This window comes from Dendropsophus ebraccatus, chromosome 11 (genome assembly GCF_027789765.1).
Source record: "Dendropsophus ebraccatus isolate aDenEbr1 chromosome 11, aDenEbr1.pat, whole genome shotgun sequence".
Lineage (NCBI taxonomy): Eukaryota > Metazoa > Chordata > Amphibia > Anura > Hylidae > Dendropsophus > Dendropsophus ebraccatus.
Window position 1 is genome coordinate 57,752,093 of NC_091464.1, and position 20,688 is coordinate 57,772,780.

The 20,688-nt window shown below is 44.8% G+C and overlaps 1 protein-coding gene and 1 long non-coding RNA gene across 2 annotated transcripts in view; one reads left to right on the forward strand and one right to left on the reverse strand.

The window, feature by feature from the left end:
• Positions 1–20,688, forward strand: part of BCL9 (BCL9 transcription coactivator) — a 134,422-nt gene that overhangs the window by 34,558 nt on the left and 79,176 nt on the right. The gene's annotated exons all lie outside the window — the stretch shown is intronic.
• LOC138768053 (uncharacterized) lies at positions 1,917–19,911 on the reverse strand. Its single transcript, XR_011358928.1, has 4 exons — positions 19,644–19,911; positions 10,120–10,271; positions 2,209–2,418; positions 1,917–2,115 (listed from the first exon to the last, which is right to left on the reverse strand). It is a non-coding gene; the product is annotated as an uncharacterized lncRNA (long non-coding RNA).

Below are 20,688 nucleotides of genomic sequence, written 5' to 3' on the forward strand. Positions count from 1 at the left end.
TCTTTGGGCCATGTTCACACGTAGTATAACACCGGCTGTTCTGTGATCCACAGAATGGCCAGTGTTTCTGAAGATCATCCCGGCTGGTACTGCAGAATTCGAATTCTGAATTCACCACTGTACACAATGGAGCTATTGTGTGAACTGACAGGTTCCGTTTTTTGCGTGGCCGCTAGCAATCCCGGCTGGAGTGTATACTATGTGTATACTCTCCGTCTGGGATTCCCTCTAGCTGCAGCACAATGTAAGTTAAGTATCAATCACGGCCATGTTGCAAATTGGTAACAACGGCCGTGATTAATACTTAACTTACGTTGTGGGAACATGGCCTTATAGAGGATTCGGAGAACACAGCTATCTCATGTGTATGGAGGTATCAGAGGACCTAATGCTGCGTTTACACAGAACGATTATCGTGCAAATTTCCACAAAAACGAATTCGAACGATAATCGTACGTGTAAATGCAGCGAACGATCGAACGGCGGACGAGAAATCGTTCATTTTGATCTTTGAACATGTTTTTAAGCTGTGAGCGCTGATGGCGTCCTCTCACTGTTTGTAACCTGTCTGTATTCCTATTTTGGATTAAATAAAGTGTACGCTATATGAAGACATCAATTGGTAAGTGCCATATCTCTTTATACCTCTCTTGGACAAGAACATGTTTTTAAATCGTCGTTCGCAAAATATTCGCTTATCGTTCCGTGTAAACAGTCGTTCACCGATTTTACCTATGTGTGAGATAGGCTTAAGCGATCGCAAAACGATTGCAAAATGAATTTTACAATATATCGTTCCATCTAAATGCTGATCGTTGTTACTTCGAAATCGTTTATCGTACGATCGGGCGAATTATCGCTCCGTGTAAACCCAGCATAAGTCTTAAGTATATGGAGGAATCAGAGGACATAGGTCTCACGTGTATGGAGGTATCAGAGGACATACTGTCTCATGTATATGGATGAATCAGAGAACATAAGTCTCCTGTATATGGAGGTGTCAGAGGACATAGGTCTTATGTATATGGATGAATCAGAGAACATAAGTCTCCTGTATATGGAGGTGTCAGAGGACATAGGTCTTATGTATATGGAGGAATCAGAGGACATACTGTCTCCCGTATATGGAGGAATCAGAGGACATAGGTCTCACGTGTATGGAGGTGTCAGAGGACATAGGTCTTATGTATATGGAGGAATCAGAGGACATAGGTCTCACGGTTATGGAGGTATCAGAGGACATACTGTCTCCAGTATATGGAGGAATCAGAGGACATAGGTCTCACGTGTCTGGAGGTGTCAGAGGACATAGGTCTTATGTATGTGGAGGAATCAGAGGACATACTGTCTCCCGTATATGGAGGAATCAGAGGACATAGGTCTCACGTGTATGGAGGTGTCAGAGGACGTAGGTCTTATGTATATGGAGGAATCAGAGGACATAGGTCTCACGTGTATGAAGGAATCAGAGAACATAAGTCTCCTGTATATGGAGGAATCAGAGGACATAGGTCTCACGTGTATGAAGGAATCAGAGAACATAAGTCTCCTGTATATGGAGGAATCAGAGGACATAGGTCTCACGTGTATGAAGGAATCAGAGAACATAAGTCTCCTGTATATGGAGGAATCAGAGGACATAGGTCTCACGTGTATGGAGGTGTCAGAGGACATAGGTCTTATGTATGTGGAGGAATCAGAGGACATACTGTCTCCCGTATATGGAGGAATCAGAGGACATAGGTCTCACGTGTATGGAGGTGTCAGAGAACATAAGTCTCCTGTATATGGAGGAATCAGAGGACATAGGTCTCACGTGTATGAAGGAATCAGAGAACATAAGTCTCCTGTATATAGAGGAATCAGAGGACATAGGTCTCACGTGTATGGAGGAATTGGGTGTCTATAACAGAACATAGAGATTTCAAAAATTTTAAAAACATTCCTGGCCACGTGGCCTCACATAAGACGTACATATCCAAAAAAGGAGAAAAAATACAATAATAAACAAACACTCGGTTGTAAACATTGATCCCCTCCTGTACCGTGCATTGAATTCTAATGGCGGAATACAGAGCCATATAACTCGCCGTGCTTTCTGCATTAATTGGACACCTAAAGGGGGGGTTACAAAAACATTTTGGATTATTATTAGTTTTTTTTACATTTATGGTGGAAGGAAAATAACATCTGCATTGGATCTTGTACCTCACTGGGCTCCTTTCTTCTCCTCTGCCATCACCAGCACAGCGGCGGTGGCAGCGGCGGCACATCCCCCCTCCTCCTCCTCGCCTGATTCCTTTCTCATGTCTCCTCCGTAGCTGTTCTCCATTTCTGAGCAGCCTTGCTGCTTAGAATGAGTTTTGCAGCGCCTCTGGAGTCTGCATTCAGCTGCCATGGAAACGGGAGTGAGAAGGCCTGCAGGAAAAGAAGAAGAAAAAAATAAAAGTTTTATTTTGGGGAGGGCGAGGAGGATAGGGCCCCCCTGCTGCCAGGCCACTGACTGACATATTTATTTATGGTTTTCCGTGCCATTGTCACCAATATACTTATTTCTTATCGACCCAGCTTTTATGTTGTGGTTGTATTTTTTTTTGTCAAATCAATCACGTTCTCTGCAGATAAAAAGTAACCAAGCATGGCGGCGGCAGCGGTACTGAAGATAGGAACCGTCTTCAAAGCTAAACTCTATAAGGCAGATATACAATGGAGTATCTATCCCCAACAGTATACGTACTGAAAGAGCCTGCACCCCCTTGTACATTCCTATTGACCAGGCATGGGGAACCTACGGCCCTCCAGCTTTTGCAAAACTACAATTCCCATCATGCCTGGAGAGCAGCCGTAGGTTCGAAGATTCCCTGTCGTTTTGGTGCTAAATAACGGCCGCATTATGCAAATTACAGACAAGCGTTATTTTGTGCCGAAAATATGTCAGTTTTATGCTAATTATTTTTATTTATTTTTAAAGTGCCCTTGATTCCAGAGAACTAGCCCATAATTTGCATAATACAATTGTATTTTTTGCACTAAATCATGGCCATCTATAAACTACGGCCGTGAAATGGCAGGACAAAAGTTTGTGAACAAAGCCTGAATGTATGTTCAGATGTTGAGTTTGCCGCAGGCAGATGAAACTTCATGCACATGCGTTGACCAACGGGCCCCAAATTAAATGCAAAATGACGCAGTCATTGAGCTCCATGTGTGGCCATGTTTTGGCTGCATGTGAGATACAATGGGAAATATCACTGAGAATAATTATTAAATATTTAGGATAAACAGAAGGCTATTTCAGGATCATTATCTACTTGTTGTTGGTTTCTGTTGTCACATTATTATTCTACTCAAAAAATATCAAAAATATTTAAAAACAACAACAAAAAATGGCATGTAAAACATTAAAACAATAAAAATGGTCACTGAGCATGCTCACAACACTCTCATTAGTAAACTGTTGTGGGCATGCTCTGTGTCTTGTGCAGTAGTCACAGTGCAGGACAGGGGAGGAGGTGCTAGGATATTCTTTTTACGCTTTATTAATGTTAAACACAGCTGCTTCTCCAAAGACGATAAAGTGTTAACACCAAGTAACACCGGGATTACTTGATTCTGCAAAGTAATGTTACACAAATAGTTTTTGCCCTGGGTGCGAGAGCTGGAGTTGTCAGTGCCTGCCTTGTTTTACACAAGTTGCCTCCACTTCCTTTCTCCTGCAAGAGCGACCATTGATCAGCTGTGCTCCGGCTACGTCAATGGATTTGATTAAAGCGGCCAGTGTTTAGTCATGTGCTTGTCTTGTTGATACATGAAGCACAAATCTGTTTTTCATTCCCTAGGAAGAGCTGAAGCGCACTCACTCGTGCACGCTCACACACAAACAAACTGGCTGTCACGCTCCTGTTGGGAGTGTTCTATTGCATGACAAGGCAGATTCGCCATTCAGGGGTCTGGAAAAGCTGGATGATTAGTTACATGGATGCTGTACCAATATATGAGGATGACTCTAGGACTATTCCCCACTCTGTGCCAGTTTTCCTAACCTGTGGCATACTAGTTATTGCTAAACTACAACTCCCAGCATGCCCTGACAGGTTGGGGAACATTGCTGTATGTATTTAAAGGAATCTTTGTAGTACCATTTGTGGTCAGCAGGTGGGGGCAGTTTACTATCAGTTTTCAGCACCTGGGATTTACAGTTTATAGTTTTGTGCACTACTCTAGGACACTACTACTCTACTACCCTTGTGGTGTTGCTATATGATTCCAACTTTTGTAGTTGTGCTATGAGTTAGGGGCAGAGTAATACAATGATTGTTTATTAATATAAAATGCGGACACAGGGCTGGAATTGGGAAGAAGAGGCCAAAGAGTTTTCTAATATACACCCAATGTGGTGCATTCCTGTGAGGCTCGACCAGTCAACCCCACTATTGTGGTGGTTGGTCGAGATACAGCTCAGCCAGATGTTGTACTGTCGTGACACCAGTGCCAGGTGGGAACACAGGTATGGAGCCACACCTGCTTTTAGTTTAGAGTGGCTAGCTATACCCTTTCCCCTGTGGTCGGTGACCTGCCGGGCTGTGAGGGGGTCCCTTGGGTACTTATCACAGTGGTCTGGAGTGGAGCTGTGACCCACCCGAACTATTGGTACTGTGACCCACAGAAAGTGGAGATCACCCAAGGATTTGGTATCTACTGTGTAGGTGCCTGAGTAATAATCAGTGAGTCCCATTAGCATAACTCGTTCTGGAGTGGGGCCTGGCAAAGCCAGGGCCCAGCTGAACCACAGCAGGGACCAACTTGTTTTGTGTCTTTTCTGCTCAACAACCAGACTAAGACTGACAAAGAGTGGGTGTATACTTTCTCTCCCCATGTGACAACTTCCTACAGGAGGTGTAATATCCCCTGTGAGTGGTGGAGAAGAAAAGCATAGAAAGAAAGGAGCTCAGAGATAGGTGGAATAGAAGAGACGATCCTCATTGGTGTACAGATTACAACAAACAATAACCCTTTAGTTACCTGCAGCTGTGCAAAATACAAGTACAGTTACATACCATAGCGGCATCTTGTGGCAAAACTTAGGTACTACTTCATTACAACAGTTACTTGAAGCACAGGCTTTTGCGAGAGGTGTAACATACTAGTAACACCTGTGGTGGGACACCACACCCAATCTCTGTTTTTTCTAGTCATTAGAGACTGCCAATAATTCTCTTTTGATTGGCAAACAGCTCTCTCTCCTGATCTCCCAATATTCTTGGATGCTGATTGATCCAACAACTATATTCCAATGCATATGTATACTCATCTCAGCCAGGTGTGCATATGTCACAGCTTATCTCTCTGAGAGCAAATGGAAGGGGCAGTTAAATTTCATTGATATCTTATGTAGGGGGAGAATCGGTAGGCCCCCATACACATTAAATAGTTGTCTGACATTGTCAGGTTCAGCTATACAGCTCCATGGAGACCATCAGCATGTCAGATCTTGTTACATCTTTATAGTAGTCAGATATAACCCCTGCGTACACATAGAGATAAATGATTAATACCTGGCAGCTGCCATCTACAATATCTATCAACTATGACACGTTGCGACTCTGTTGTCAATACATGGATCTGCCCTTTAAATTAACCCTATGTGAGTTTCTGGCCATGTGTGCTAATGACGGGCTGCCCTCTTTTTCTAGGTGAGCTGCTCTTGGGTTGGCATGGCGGGCAGAGCTGTGAACCCGCTGACTTCTCTCTGACCTCAGGATTAACTCCCTGAGAATGAGGCACACAAAGCAGATCTGCGACAACATGACCTAGATTAGTACTTGTGAAACCTGTCCTCTGGGACTGTCACTCACACCGCCGCACCGCACACAAAACAAATGAATCCGCCATCAAATCCTTTTCATATGTAAATGTGGCGCCTGCATCTCTGCCTTGTGTCCGAGGCATCTCGCCCGGTATGGGGGGTGGTGATGGGGGCGCCGCCGCCTCTTGTTGTTTGGGATCTCAGCTTTTGTATCATCAGCTATGGACGTAAACCGATTATATGTTATAAGGATTCTGCTGCGTAATAGAATCCACAATCCAGGGCAGATGAGCTCCAGTAAGTGTGAAGCCGTCCCTATGGGAGATCATCGCCCTGATCTGCATGGACAGTACATAAAGCCAGTACCCAAAAGCCATTGCTTACATACCAAAATGAGGACATTTCTTTGGCATCTCAAAGGTTAACATTATATGTTTTACAGTGTTTAAAGGGGAACTCTAAACTGCAGCAAAGAAACCCTTCAAAAAAGACTAGAAATTACTACTTTATGCAAATGTATGTATGCCCCACCCATTTTTTATTAATCCTGACTGATTGTGACCATTTATTAGAACAAGATGGCTGCCACCCAAAAATGTGGGTTAAAGTTCCCTTTAAGACCATGTTCACACACACTGAAAATTTCCATTGCCAAAAAATTACCTGAAATTTAGATTTATACTATTATAAGGGTGAATTCACACACAATGTTGGACCCTCTTATGGGGCTGCAGTAGATTAGACTGGTATCTTAAAGGGGTTCTCCAAAATGTTTTCGGTGGTATTTTATGTTTTTCTTCTGCTTTAGCTGTAAACTGTCTGCTCTGTTGTCTTCAGTCTGACGTACCTCCTATAAGGGACTTCCCGTTCCTGTGTACAGGACCCTCTAGCAGGGAATTCAGCCAACTCTATCTCCCTGTCGCTATGTAGGAGGGGTTACAGTCCAGAAAACATAGTGGGAGGAAAATAGAATTGGCTGAATTTCCGGCTAGAGTGTACACTGAAATAGGATGTACATTGGGCTGAAGACAACATAGCATAAGGAAAACATAATAACTAATTGTATTTACCAATATACACTTATTAATTACACAATTATTAATAGCTTTATTGTCAGATAGACCCTTTAAGGAATGTGGCTCAACTAGCTCAGGCTAGAATATCACCAAAACAAATGAAACACTACGTTTTAATATTTGGGCACTATATGGCAGTATTACTGTATGTGGGTCGGTTACGAGAGCTTTATTTGGCTATTGCATATTATTTGAGCAATATATGGTGGCATTATGTGGACTATACATAGCAGTAATATACAGTGTAGTAGTATTATATGGTGGTATTATGTCAGCTATATATAGCAGTAATATAGTAACACTATATGGTGGTATTATATTATCAGCTCTTCTGCACCCTATATGGCAGTATTATGTTAGCAGCTCTCCTGCACACCAGTATTATTTTCTCAGCTCTCCTGCACACTATATGGTAGTAATATTTTGGCAGCTCTCTTGCACACACTTTATGATGGTATTATTTTATCAGCTCTCCTGCACACTATATGGCGGTATTATTTTGGCAGCTCCCTTGCACATTATATGGTGGTATTATTTTGGCTGCTCTCCTGCACACTATATCGCAGTATTATTTTTGCAGCTCTCCTGCACACTATATGGCGGTATTATCTTATCAGTTCTCCTGCACACTATATGGCGGTATTATTTTGACAGCTCTCATGCATACACTTTATGACAGTATCATTTAGGCACTATATGGCACGCTAGTGGGGGGTATCAATAAACGCAGGACATGATCCAATCTGATAGAATGAAGCCACATGAAGCGAGAGGTACAGTAGGGCCCCATAGACTTATACATATGCCGCCAGTGCTTTAGTGCTTCAGATTTTTGTGAAAAAGGAGTAATATAAGAAAGTCTTAATTTTTTCCTAGATTTTTCCATTTTGCCCCAGCAGTAAGTGAGGTGCGTAGCGTCCCGCTGCCCCGGCGGCCTCCATCCCTGCCTCTCCCCTTTCACGCTCTCCTCTGCCGCCGCGGACTCTCCGTGTAATAGCTTGTTTGATCTCTGCTCTTGGAGCCAGTTAGACAGATTACAGCCAAACCAGGTTAAACTTGTCAGTCTCAGCAGGACGGCTGAACCTTAAGAGGCGCTTGAATGGCGCACGCCGCTGCTCGTGAAACAGACCCTGGGAATGAAAAGCCATCTGCAGCTTGTGTGACAAAGGGACTCTCAGAGCGCCATCCAAAGCAAACAGCTCAGCACCGCGGCCACCGTCCCTGCTGCTGCTGCGGCCGCTGCTGCCACTACATCTTGGCTCAATGTGCCACTTCATAAATGAGGCATTTAGCCGGCCGGGGGAAGCCAGTGACTGATATAAGAGAGCGGAGTGGATTCAGACCATGGGCTGGAGGGGGGCGGCGGGGACAGAGCGAGGTGGCGGGTTATGCTCGGCTGTGGCATTTAACCCCCGATGAAGCTACGGGGATTATTTCTCTCTCTCTCTCTATGTGGAAAATGTGATCTACGTATCGGAAGCAGCCAGATTAAATCCAGACAAATCTGGCAGCAGGCCGGCAGCACACATCTCGCTGCCTGCACTTGTGGATGTATTTAGAGGAGATATTATTATTACTACTATAGTAAAAATCCCTTTAAGCTCGATTGTCAAACTTTTTGGATTATTGAGTGATTAGAGAAAATATACATCTTATCTAAATCTTAAAGATCTGGATCAATTGGGAAGAAATCAGGATTTTTATCATAGTGATTATTAGCCGGTAATTATATAGCGTCGATATATCTCGTACCACGTGTGCTACGTCCCAGGTATACGATGGGATATTCGGCATAGGAATTGTAACGGACGGCATGCAATCTATTAGTACGTTTGGTATGAGAAACAGAGCACTGTTATTCCCTGACTAGATTTGGTTTATGAAAGGGGTATTCCATGTGTACGATTACAGGGGGTTTAGCACTTTGCTCCCTCTGGCAGCCCCATAGACAATAAATGGAGCGGCAGCATACATCCCCATTTTGAAGATCATGGGGGTCCCAGTGGTTGGACACAATAAGGGATGAGTTAATTTAACTCTGAGTACCCCTTTTAATGTGAATAAGAACCCCAAGAGCAAATGAAAACTACCCAGGACATAAGGGGCAATAAGAAAATAGCTGGCATATGATGGTATTGCCAGTGGTATTTTTTAGAAACGGAATTGCAGTATTATGAGGGCACTGTAGGGCAGTATTATGATAGCTGTTTAAAAGAGTTATATTTGGATATTGCATATTATTTGGACGTTATATGGCAGTATTGTGGGGGCACTATATAGCAGTATTGTGGGGCACTGTATGGCAGTATTGTGTGGGCACTATATGGCAGTATTGTGGGGCACTATATGGCAGTATTGTGTGGGCACTATATGGCAATATTATGTTGGCTGTTTAAAGGAGTTTTATTTGGAGGTTGCATATTATTTGGGCACTATATGGTGGCATTATGTCGGCTGTTAATGGCAGTAATATCCTAGCACTATATGGTGGCATTATGTCGGCTGTATATAGCAGTAATATCATAGTACTATATAGCGGCATTATGGTGGCCGTATATAGCAGTAATATCATAGCACTATATGGTGGCATTATGTCGACTGTATATAGCAGTAATATCATAGTAATGTATAGCGGCATTATGGCGGCCATGTATAGCAGTAATATCATAGCACTATATGGTGGCATTATGTCAGCTGTATATAGCAGTAATATCATAGCACTATATGGTGGCAATATGTAGACTGTATATAGCAGTAATATCATAGTAATGTATAGCGGCATTATGGCGGCCGTGTATAGCAGTAATATCATAGCACTATATGGTGGCATTATGTCAGCTGTATATAGCAGTAATATCATAGCAATATATGGTGGCATTATGTCGGCTGTATATAGCAGTAATATCTTAGCACTATATGGTGCTATTTTGGTACTTCATATCCTACGTAGTACACTGATGGACCAGGCTCTCCAGAGTTAGATCTGCTCTTCGTTTTCTGTATGTTAGATTGGAGCCCAGTATGTAAGACTGTTATGGTAGGGAGACAGCTCCTTTCAATAAGCTATCCAGTTTGCTCCTCTAAGTCCGGTGTAATATTTTGGTCACATGTTGGCTCCAGTGTGCTGGAATGTGACGGCGTTCCTGCTGTGACTGCACTTGTCCCTAGTCATCACGTCCCCTCCATATGGACACAGTGTGTACTGTAGCTCCTGTCACACATGCATACACCACTCACCTAGACTGTTGGACTTGGCTCATGTATATCTGTAAGGCAGCCTTGTAGCCATACGTTTTTACTCAGGTCATGAAGATCAGTTTTCGCAGCCTACCGGTGCTCCCGCCTGCCTCCCCCAGCTGTTCACTCTCAGTTGATGGGTTCTCCAACACCTGTCGAAGGAAAGAGAAGATGAGACTTGGGGCCTCACCGTTTTCCTGCTCATGTTATTCAATGAATATATGTTTGTTTGTTTTTTGTTTGTAAATTTTACTTTTGTGGCTTTTGTATTGCTGCAGTTTACATTGACAAATTACAGATTTTTCTGCATAGATTTTGTCAATTTTGTTTGAAGGGGAAGCTGGTTCGACGTTCATTGCCTAACTCGATTTTTTTTCTGCGGCCTATGAAATCATTGCATATCACTTCAAACATGGAATGTGTGACTGATCGTGACAAAGCAATCGCCGAACACAGGGATCATTAAGAGCCTTAATACTTGTATCTTATATGGCAGAAGGGCCTTCAATCTCCCCCAGACATCAGGTCCCAGGTGTCAATACTACCTCTGCACCCCTATTGCTATGCCCCTCCTAGGAGGTCTAGAGCATCACAATTATACCATAAATTAGGAGGTCATCCACTCACAGCAATAAAGTTTTTCATGGTGAGAGCTACTCTGGTCGATAGAGAGTAAGGGCGTATTCACACATTCAATGCACGGTCTGTAAATATGGGCAATATGGGCGAGTTCCCTGCATCTTCATTCATGAAAATCTTTGCTCCACTGTACCAACACAGCGTGTCAGTACAATAGCATAAAAATTTAAACAGTTGCAGGGCTCCCAGGATCACTGTGAAAGTTGATGCTGGGAACTCTAAGTTTTGTTCCGTACCACATTGTCTATCTTTACAAACCGTACACGGAACATGTAAATGGCCGCTAAAGCTAGCCACAGACTCTCCCCTGATGCTAGATGCTGGAGGAGAAAACTGTAGGGCATTTCGGATGTTAACCGCACAATCCTTTTTAGTTCTCATGGGGATAAGCAACCACCAGAGGAGTCTAAAAGCAGCCAAGCCAATATATATATGTACCTTGGTTCAAGAGTAACTTGGATTGAGAGCGTTTTGCAAGTTTTGCAAGTTGTAACTTGGTTTAAGAGCATTGCTTTGGTTTAAGAGCTCCCTGTACTGGGTGGGAGCGCGAGTGGAGGAGGGGCATGGTCTGCATAGCGGGGTCTACAGCACTGTACTCTGACCCAGGAAGTCTCCCTCACCTCCCAAATCATAGCAGATCCACATCAGGCTGGGGCTTACATCAGAGGACAGGACTGTGGAGGTAATCTCTTCATAGCTGTAACCCTCTCCCCAGACAGAGAGTGCTGCATGTATGTGCCCACATCTGTCCTGCTCATTCCTTCCTGCTCCCTGCAGTCTCTGTCAGTCCTTGTGTTTCCCATCCTCTCCATTACTGTACAGTGACTTATAATGACATACTCAGCCGTTTCTAAATGTTTGTTTCATGTGTTTTACATATTATTTAGAATTTAAAAAATCATTTTTTGGGGTGTGGAACCAATTGTCTGCATTTCAATTATTTCTTATGGTAAAATTTGCTTTGGTTTAAGAGTGATTTGGATTACAAGCACGGTCCCGGAATGAATTTCGTAATCCAAGGCACCACTGTGTATATATATATATATATATATATATATATTATGGCTAGCTTAATCCTTTTATCTGATTAGTAATGCAAGCTGAGATGACATAATGCCAATGGCCAGGAAGCGTCTTCTCGTCTCAGCAGTCATGCAGTCATGTCTGTATGGTTGTTATCGATTCACATTTGGGCTTGTCATGAGTCGGACTCACCAACATTCCTTGTATGTTTATTGAAGATGTTGGGGGCTTATCATGTGCCCACCGATGATACTCCGTTAAAGGGGTATTCCCCCCAAAATTATTTTTGTATTAATACATTGCCCACCCCTAGCTTTCCATCTTTCCAATATAAAGCTATTATGGATTTTGCACAGTTTTGCTGTTATCCAGCTGCATTCACCCCCACCAAATGCATAGAATCATCAGACCTCAGTCCAACCTGACATGCTTCCTGCTCCTGGCCCCCACCCTCCGAGACGGCATCACGTGTCCTCCATCTCTTCAATGGGCCGGGTTAGCGCTTCTCACCCAGTCCACTAAAGCGAGGGAGGACACTGAGACAGTGACTAATTCTGATGATGATCACTGTCTCCCTCTCTGACAGCTGCTCCCCCGTCCCCCTGCATTTCACCACCCAGTGGCCGTCCATCCCGAATTCACCTCCAGGTGGCCGCCCCCCATCTCATCCCGCGGCATGTCCACCCCCCGCCCCCCTCACATCTAACCTCCGGGAGCCGGCTGTGCCCACCCCGCATCTCATCCCCCCCAGTGGCCGCCCGCAGCACGTCCACCCCCCGCCCCCCTCGCATATCACCTCCCGGTGGCCGCCTGCGGCAACGTCCACCGCCCCCCGCTCTCACCTCCCGGTGCCGGCCGCGGCAACATCCACCACCCCCCAACCTCCGGATCTCACCTCCGCCCGTGGTACGTCCACCCCCCGCCCCCCTCGCATATCACCTCCCTGGGGCCGCCCGCGGCAACGTCCGCCACTCCCCACCCCCCGCATCTCACCGTGCCAGCCGCGGCAACGTCCACCACCTCCCACCCCCTGGATCTCACCTCCCGGTGCCGGCAACGTCCACCACCCCCCGGATCTCACCTCCCGGTGGCACGCCGCCGCATCTCAACAACCCCCCCCTGCGGCCGGCCACCAGGAGGTGAGATATGGCGGGGGGGACATCATGTTCGTGTGATGCCAGTCTGTGGAACTACTGTTCCCAGCCATCCCATAAGTGTCTTCCACTCTGCCATATCCTAGGACAGAGTGGAAGACACTTATGGGATGGCTGGGAGCAGTAGTTCCTCACACTGGCTTCACACGAACATGATGTCCCCCCGCCATATCTCACCTCCTGGTGGCCGCCCGCGGATGGGGGGGGGGGGGGGGGTTGAGATGCTGCGGCGTGCCACCAGGAGGTGAGATCCGGGGGGTGGCGGGTGGTGGACGTTGCCGGCACCAGGAGGTGAGATCCGGGGGGTGGCGGGTGGTGGACGTTGCCGCCACCGAGAGGTGAGATCTGTGGGGTGGGAGGTGGTGAACGTTGCCGGTACCGGAGGTGAGATCCGAGGGGTGGTGGACATTGCCGGCTGCGAGAGGTGACATGCAGGGGGGGGGGGGGGGGGGTGCCACGGGCAGCCACCGGGAGATAATATGCAAGGGGGGTGGGGGGTGGATGTGCCGCGGGCGGCCACCGGGGGGGATGAGATACAGCGGGGGACATCATGTTCGTGTAATGCCACTCTGTGGAGCTACTGCTCCCAGCCATCCCATAAAGTGTCTTCCACTCTGTCCTAGATTACAGGGGATGATATGGTATCCCCTGTGGAAGTGGAAGACACTTATGGGATGGCTGGGAGCAGTAGTTCCACAGACTGGCATCACACTAATATGACATCCCCCCGCTGTATCTCATCTGATGCTGGGATTTGGGAGGGGGGGGGGCAGGGGGTGGATGTGACGCGGGTGGCCACCGGGGGATGAGATACAGGGGGGGACATCATGTTTGCGTGATGCCAGTCTGTTGAACTACTGCTCCCAGCCATCCCATAAGTGTCTTCCACTCTGCCCTATGTGTTGCATCATGCCCTGTAATCTAGGACAGAGTGGAAGACACTTATGGGATGGCTGGGAGCAGTAGTTCCACAGACTGTCATACGGATCATCAGGCAGAAGCATTGCATGATGGGAAATGTAGTTTCCTATCTTGGATATAGATCGCTGTTAGAAAAACTTGTAACTCGGGAACGGCAGCAGCTAGAAAGACGGGAGACGGCTCAAAATACTCAGGGAGGCTTGGTGAGTAAGGCCAGCTAGGTTTGGGAGCATTACATTTTTTTAGCTCTTGAGGGGAATACCCCTTTAAGGCTTCCTCTCCAGGCCTTCCTTATGTAGTTTATGGCTGCTGTGTGCCGTTTCTTAATAGGGTGCTAATTGTGATGGTGTTTTTAGTGTCGTGTGTAATGCTCAGTGTGAAATGAATTGACACCAACCCCGGGGCCGGCGACACGGTCCAGGTAATGACTCTTGCCTGCCTGTAACTACTGGTTTCGCTGCCGTTTACGGATGCACCGCCTGCCACTGTGTGCAAACACTCTCCAGGAGGATATGGAAGCAATCATGCTTCTTAGGTTACAAATCACGCCCTGCTCCAGGCTGTCGGGCTCCCTGTTTAATCAGACGTAAAACAAACGCTTGTTGAGGCTGAGGCTTGTAAACATGAAGTAATTACAAAACTGTAACGACAATTAGAGATCTATCTAAATATAGGACTCTGCAATCCCTGCCCTGATATTACTCCCATGTTGGGATAATTACTGCTAATTAAGCTGGGAACTCATTAAGCTAAACGATCTCATTTATACCGACAAATAAAGATGGCTTCTAGTTATTTTGGAGAGGTTTGCGAGGAGATTTCGCCACTTGCTCTGGCTGATCCATGGAGTCTTTGCTGGGGAATACAGATAGCGATCGGCTCGGCTGAGAAAATCTCATTCACCGGCTCAAAGTGTTTACATGGATCTTTCGGTCTTAATGTTCTCATTGAATGAGCTGCTCACAATCCCCGCGCTGAGAGTCGGGTCTCCATACGATTACTGCGACTTTATCTTCAGCCTCAACAGTTCAATGGAACAAAGCCAAAAGGTTAATAAGGTATAAAGCGGTGGAGATCGCCCTAAGAGATTGGGAGTGCGGGGAAGGTGCCGAAGGGTTGGCTTGTCCCTTTAAGTTAATGGATGCTCTCTATGGCAGACGGTTTCCAGCCTGAAAAAGATGACCTTATGTGGAATACAAGACCTTAACAATAGGCCTAGAATGTCTCTGTTACTAGTGCCAGAATAACGCATTTTGCTGAAATGGTTAAATAGGCTTAAAAGCTAAATGGATGCCATAATGGGTGGTGTGAGCCTAAAGGGGCCCTAAAGGCGTCTATATACACTAGACATGTGTCAGCTGAACTTATCAGTTTCAGAGGGACCAGACAACCACCTACTGTGTATGGGTGATAGCTATCCATCTACTGTGTATGGAGTCAGCTAACCACCTAATGTGTATGGGACCAGCTAACCATCTAATGTGTATGGGACCAGCTAACCATCTAATGTCTATAGGACCAGCTAACCATCTAATGTGTATGGGACCAGCTAACCATCTAATGTGTATGGGGCCGACTAACCATCTAATGTATATGGGGACAGCTAACCATCTCATGTGTATTGAGCCAGCAAACCGTAGTATTCTGAAATTGTTTGTATATCCAGGTTAAGTGACCTTACGTGATAGGGAGCGTTGTGATCTCTGTTTACTCAGTGATCTCAGTAAAGTGTCTGCATCACGGTGGTGCTCAGCATGAATAGGAAAACAGATCATTCAATAAGCACAAGCCATTGAGATAGACAGTAGAAACCAGCGGCACTCACCGGGTTAATGCAGTAATTGTGGTTTATTTACAAGATGTCCTCATACAGGCAACTTCAGGGCAGGGAGAGACAGGTCCAAGGGTGCTGTGCACTGTGGCTACAGCCGTTTCGCGGGCTAACTTTCCCGCTTCATCTGGCCAGCACCCTTGGACCTGTCTCTCCCTGCCCTGAAGTTGCCTGTATGAGGACATCTTGTAAATAAACCACGATTACTGCATTAACCCGGTGAGTGCCTCTGGTTTCTACTGTCTATCTCAATGGCTTGTGCTTATATAACTACTATAATACTGCCCCTATACAGTAATATAACTACTATAATACTGCTCCTATATACATGAATATAACTACTATAATACTGCTCCTATATACAAGAATATAACTACTATAATACTGCTTCTATATACAGGAATATAACTACTATAATACTGCTCCTATATACAAGAATATAACTACTATAATACTGCTTCTATATACAAGAATATACTACTATAATACTGCCCCTATATACAGTAATATAACTACTATAATACTGCTCCTATATACATGAATATAACTACTATAATACTGCTCCTATATACAAGAATATAACTACTATAATAGTCCCAAGAAAGAATTAGGAGCGAGCACCAATGTGCATACAAGGTCTATATGGAATACTCTGGGTCAGGACTAGGAATGGAGGATGCGTAGGCGATGGATACTCAGCTAGGTGGTGCATAAAGCTAAAAAAGCTAAATCCAAATCAGTCCACGTGAGAAAAAAGAGCTAGCACTCACCGTTTGCTGAAGCATATAATCCAGTTTATTCGGGGTTCAATACAGCATGGATCACGGGGAGGGAGGTAGAGGCAGGAGCGTCAAGGCGACAGACTGTTTCACTTGCGAATGCAAGTTTCGTCAGGCCAACGGACGTCCGTTGGCCTGACGAAACTTGCATTCGCAAGTGAAACAGTCTGTCGCCTTGACGCTCCTGCCTCTACCTCCCTCCCCGTGATCCATGCTGTATTGAACCCCGAATAAACTGGATTATATGCTTCAGCAAACGGTGAGTGCTAGCTCTTTTTTCTCACGTGGACTGATAACTACTATAATACTGCTTCTATATACAGGAATATAACTACTATAATACTGCCCCCTATATACAGGAATATAACTACTATAATACTGCTCCTGAAAACAAGAATATAGCTACTATAATATTGCTGATATGTACAAGCATATAACTACTATAATGCTAAAAGAGAAAATATGTCCAGCACTCACTGATCAGTAGAAAAAGAGTTCATACTTAATTCCATTTTCATATAAAGCGGGTGAGGATAAAGGGAGGTGCAGACTGGGTTGTGGAGCATCGATCTGCACCTCCCACTATCCTTTTTCTGCTTTAGGCTATGTTCACACTACGTAAAACTACAGCTGTTATTGCCGATGGCAACAACGGCCATAGTTTTTGTGCAATGCAACACTGCCTATTGAGCAATGGCATCCCGGCTGGAGCGTACACACATCGTATACGCTCCGGCCAGGATCTCTGTGGCCCCGCAAATAACTGACAGGTCAGTTTTCTGCGGCCGGAATTCAGTGAATTCCGGCCGCAGAAAAACCTGTCAGTTCACACAGTGAAGCGAGCGACTCCGGACGCTCGCTTCACTGTGTGCTATGGTAAGCTCTGATACGGACGCACGCTGATGCGCCCGCATCAGAGCTCTGCGGTCGGAAAGATCATCCGGCCGGGGTCACGGAACGGCCGGTCTCATACATAAAATAGGAACTCTTTTTCTACTGATCGGTGAGTGCTGGATATATTTCCTCTCTTTTTGCACATAGTTTGGCTTTTTTTGCATCTATCTAGCACCCTGGTTTTTGGCTACTTTTTTCATCTAGAACATCTCCATATTTTTAGAATATGTCCTGAGCGATGAGGGTTACCTGTTCCTTCATTTCACCATAACTACTATAATACTGCTCCTATATACAAAAATATAACTACTATAATACTGGCCCCTATATATAAGAATATAACTACTAAATTACTGCTCCTATATACAAAAATATAACTACTATAATACTGCTCCTATATACAATAATATAACTACTATAATACTGCTCCTATATACAAGAATATAACTACTATAATATGCACAAGCCAAAAAGACAGAAATGGCTGCACATCACACCCATGGCTGACACGAAAGCTTATTCAGCTACATTTAAAACCAACATCAGAAGTTAGTATATAATTTGGCCAAACCATATTGCCTCATGTACCACGTGCAGGTCTTCTGATACACATGAGTCCCTAACCAAAGAACATCACTGTGACGGTCAGCGACCACAATCCCCGCAAAACGTGCGCATGCAGAAAGGAGGGCCACAGAATGGCCCTGCAACCCCATTGTCACAGGACCAGACCCTAAAGGGCCCCCCCAGACCCCGCAGGCGCCACCGGCGGAAAAAGTGGACGCCAAGCAACACAAGTGTGAACAAGCTCTTACCTCTCTCTCCATTTCTCTGCACGTGGTACATGAGACAATATGGTTTGGCCAAATTATATACTAACTTCTGATGTTGGTTTTAAATGTAGCCGAATAAGCTTTCGTGTCATCCATGGGTGCGATGTGCAGCCATTTCTGTCTTTTTGGCTTGTGCATATAACTACTATAATACTGCTCCTATATACAAGAATATAACTACTATAATACTGCTCCTATATACAAGAATATAACTTCTATAATACTGCTCCTATATACAAGCATATAACTACTATAATACTGCTCCTATATACAAGAATATAACTACTATAATACTGCCTCCTATACACAAGAATATAACTACTATAATACTGCCCCCTATATACAAGAATATAACTACTATAATACTTCTCCTATTTACAAGAATATAACTTCTATAAGACTGCTCCTATATACAAGAATATAGCTACTATAATACTGCTCCTATATACAAGAATATAACCAGGCCCGCTTCTGCCATCAGGCGGAATGAGCCTTCCGCCTCAGGCGGCAGATTTTGCGGTCCGGCAGGGGGGCGGCATTATGTCCCCCCTGCTGTCATTTTTGTTAAGTATCACTTAACAAAAATGACAGCGGCCGCTCACCTGTCCCGTCACCCACGCTCTCCACATCCCGTCAGGTCCCGCGATATCACCCTGCAGCTGTCACGGACCTCCAGGCTGTGGTGAGTGCCCGGGGTCGGTGGGGGACGCGCTGGGGTGATCGGGTCGCACGGGTGCGCACCGCGCGACCCGATCACCCCACTCACTCACCACAGCCTGGAGGTCCGTGACAGCTTCAGGGCGACGTCACGGGACCTGACGGGATGTGGAGACAGCGGAGAGCGCGGGCCGGCTGCGGCGTGGGACAGGTGAGCGGCTGGCTGGGGGGGGGGGGGAGGTTGAATGCTGGCCATCAGCCGGGGCGGCCGCCTGGGGTTTGCCTCAGGCGGCAGAAACCCCAGAATCGGCCCTGAATATAACTACTACAATACTGCTCCTATATACAGGAATATAACTACTATAATACTGCTCATATATACAGGAATATAACTACTTTAATACTGCTCCTATATACAAGAATATAACTACTATAATACTCCTCCTATATACAAGAATATAACTACTATAATACTGCTCCTATACACAGGAATATACTACTATAATAGTGCTCCTATATACAAGAATATAACTACTATAATACTGCTCCCTATGTACAAGAATATAACTACTATAATACTGCTCCTATATACAAGAATATAACTACTATAATACTGCTCCCTATATACAAGAATATAACTACTATAATACTGCTCCTATATACAAGAATATAACTACTATAATACTGCCTCCTATATACAAGAATATAACTACTATAATACTGCTCCTATACACAGGAATATAACTATTATAATACTGCTCGTATATAAGGAGTATGGTTGAATATTTCTTACCTTCATACATAGTGTGGAGGTGACTTATCAGGTTTGCACAGCCTCCGATGTGTTTCTTTCTTTTCGCCTTGTTTGTTGTTCTGTCCTACAGTCTGTCTTTCCTTGTCCTTTTTGTTTTTTTATAGGAGTTTGATCTTATTTTCTTAGCTGCACACTAGAGACCGATTTACAACGTGCTCGCAATGTGCTTCTTCTGGTGGCACAAAATAATTGGCTGACCCCTGACAGGTGACATTTGCTGTAGAGAGGGAGCATCGTGTGCCGCGTGTTCCTTTAGAACGCTGACATTTCTCTTTTTATCTAAGAATTAAAAAAGAAACAAAACATCCCCAGCAATCCGAGTAGATGTTAACTTCGACTGCAAAACGGGGGAAGACAAAGCTTCCCTAACCATAGAGACCAAGAGAGTGCTCCTCTATTGTTTTCTTATATTGCAAGTAGTTGAAAATGGCCCTTAAAGGGGTTGTTCATTTAGTTTACTGTTAGTTACAATCACTTTCCTGTTGGCTCTAGGAACTGAGAAATAAAGCTATTGATTTTATTGGATGGCCTGCAATATTCTATTTTGCCTTTAGAGGTGCTGCAGAACATATAGTGCAATCCACTGTCTCTTATCTCATAAGGACAGCCATCAGTTCATGTTTTTTAGGGTAAAAAAAAATACCAAAATGGGTGCTGCCAGTGGCATCTAAAACTTCTAAGGGCTCTGTGTTTGGGATTTCCACTGACTAGTATTTATGGGGCACAGTGGTGGTATTGTATAAAGTTATTGGGGGAGATTAATCAAACATGGTGTAAAGTAAAACTCAGTTGCCCCTAGCAACCAATCAGATTCCACCTTTAATTTCTCACAGACTCTTTGGAAAATAAAAGGTGGAATCTGATTGGTTGCCGGGGGCAACTGAGCCAGTGTCACTTTACACCATGTTTAATAAATCTCCCCCATTGTGTTCTGCTATTTATGGAGTCAGTTACTGCTTCATATTTATATGGGTGTTGTGACGGTATTGTGGCTGACATTGAAAAAATTTTGGTTGGCACACTG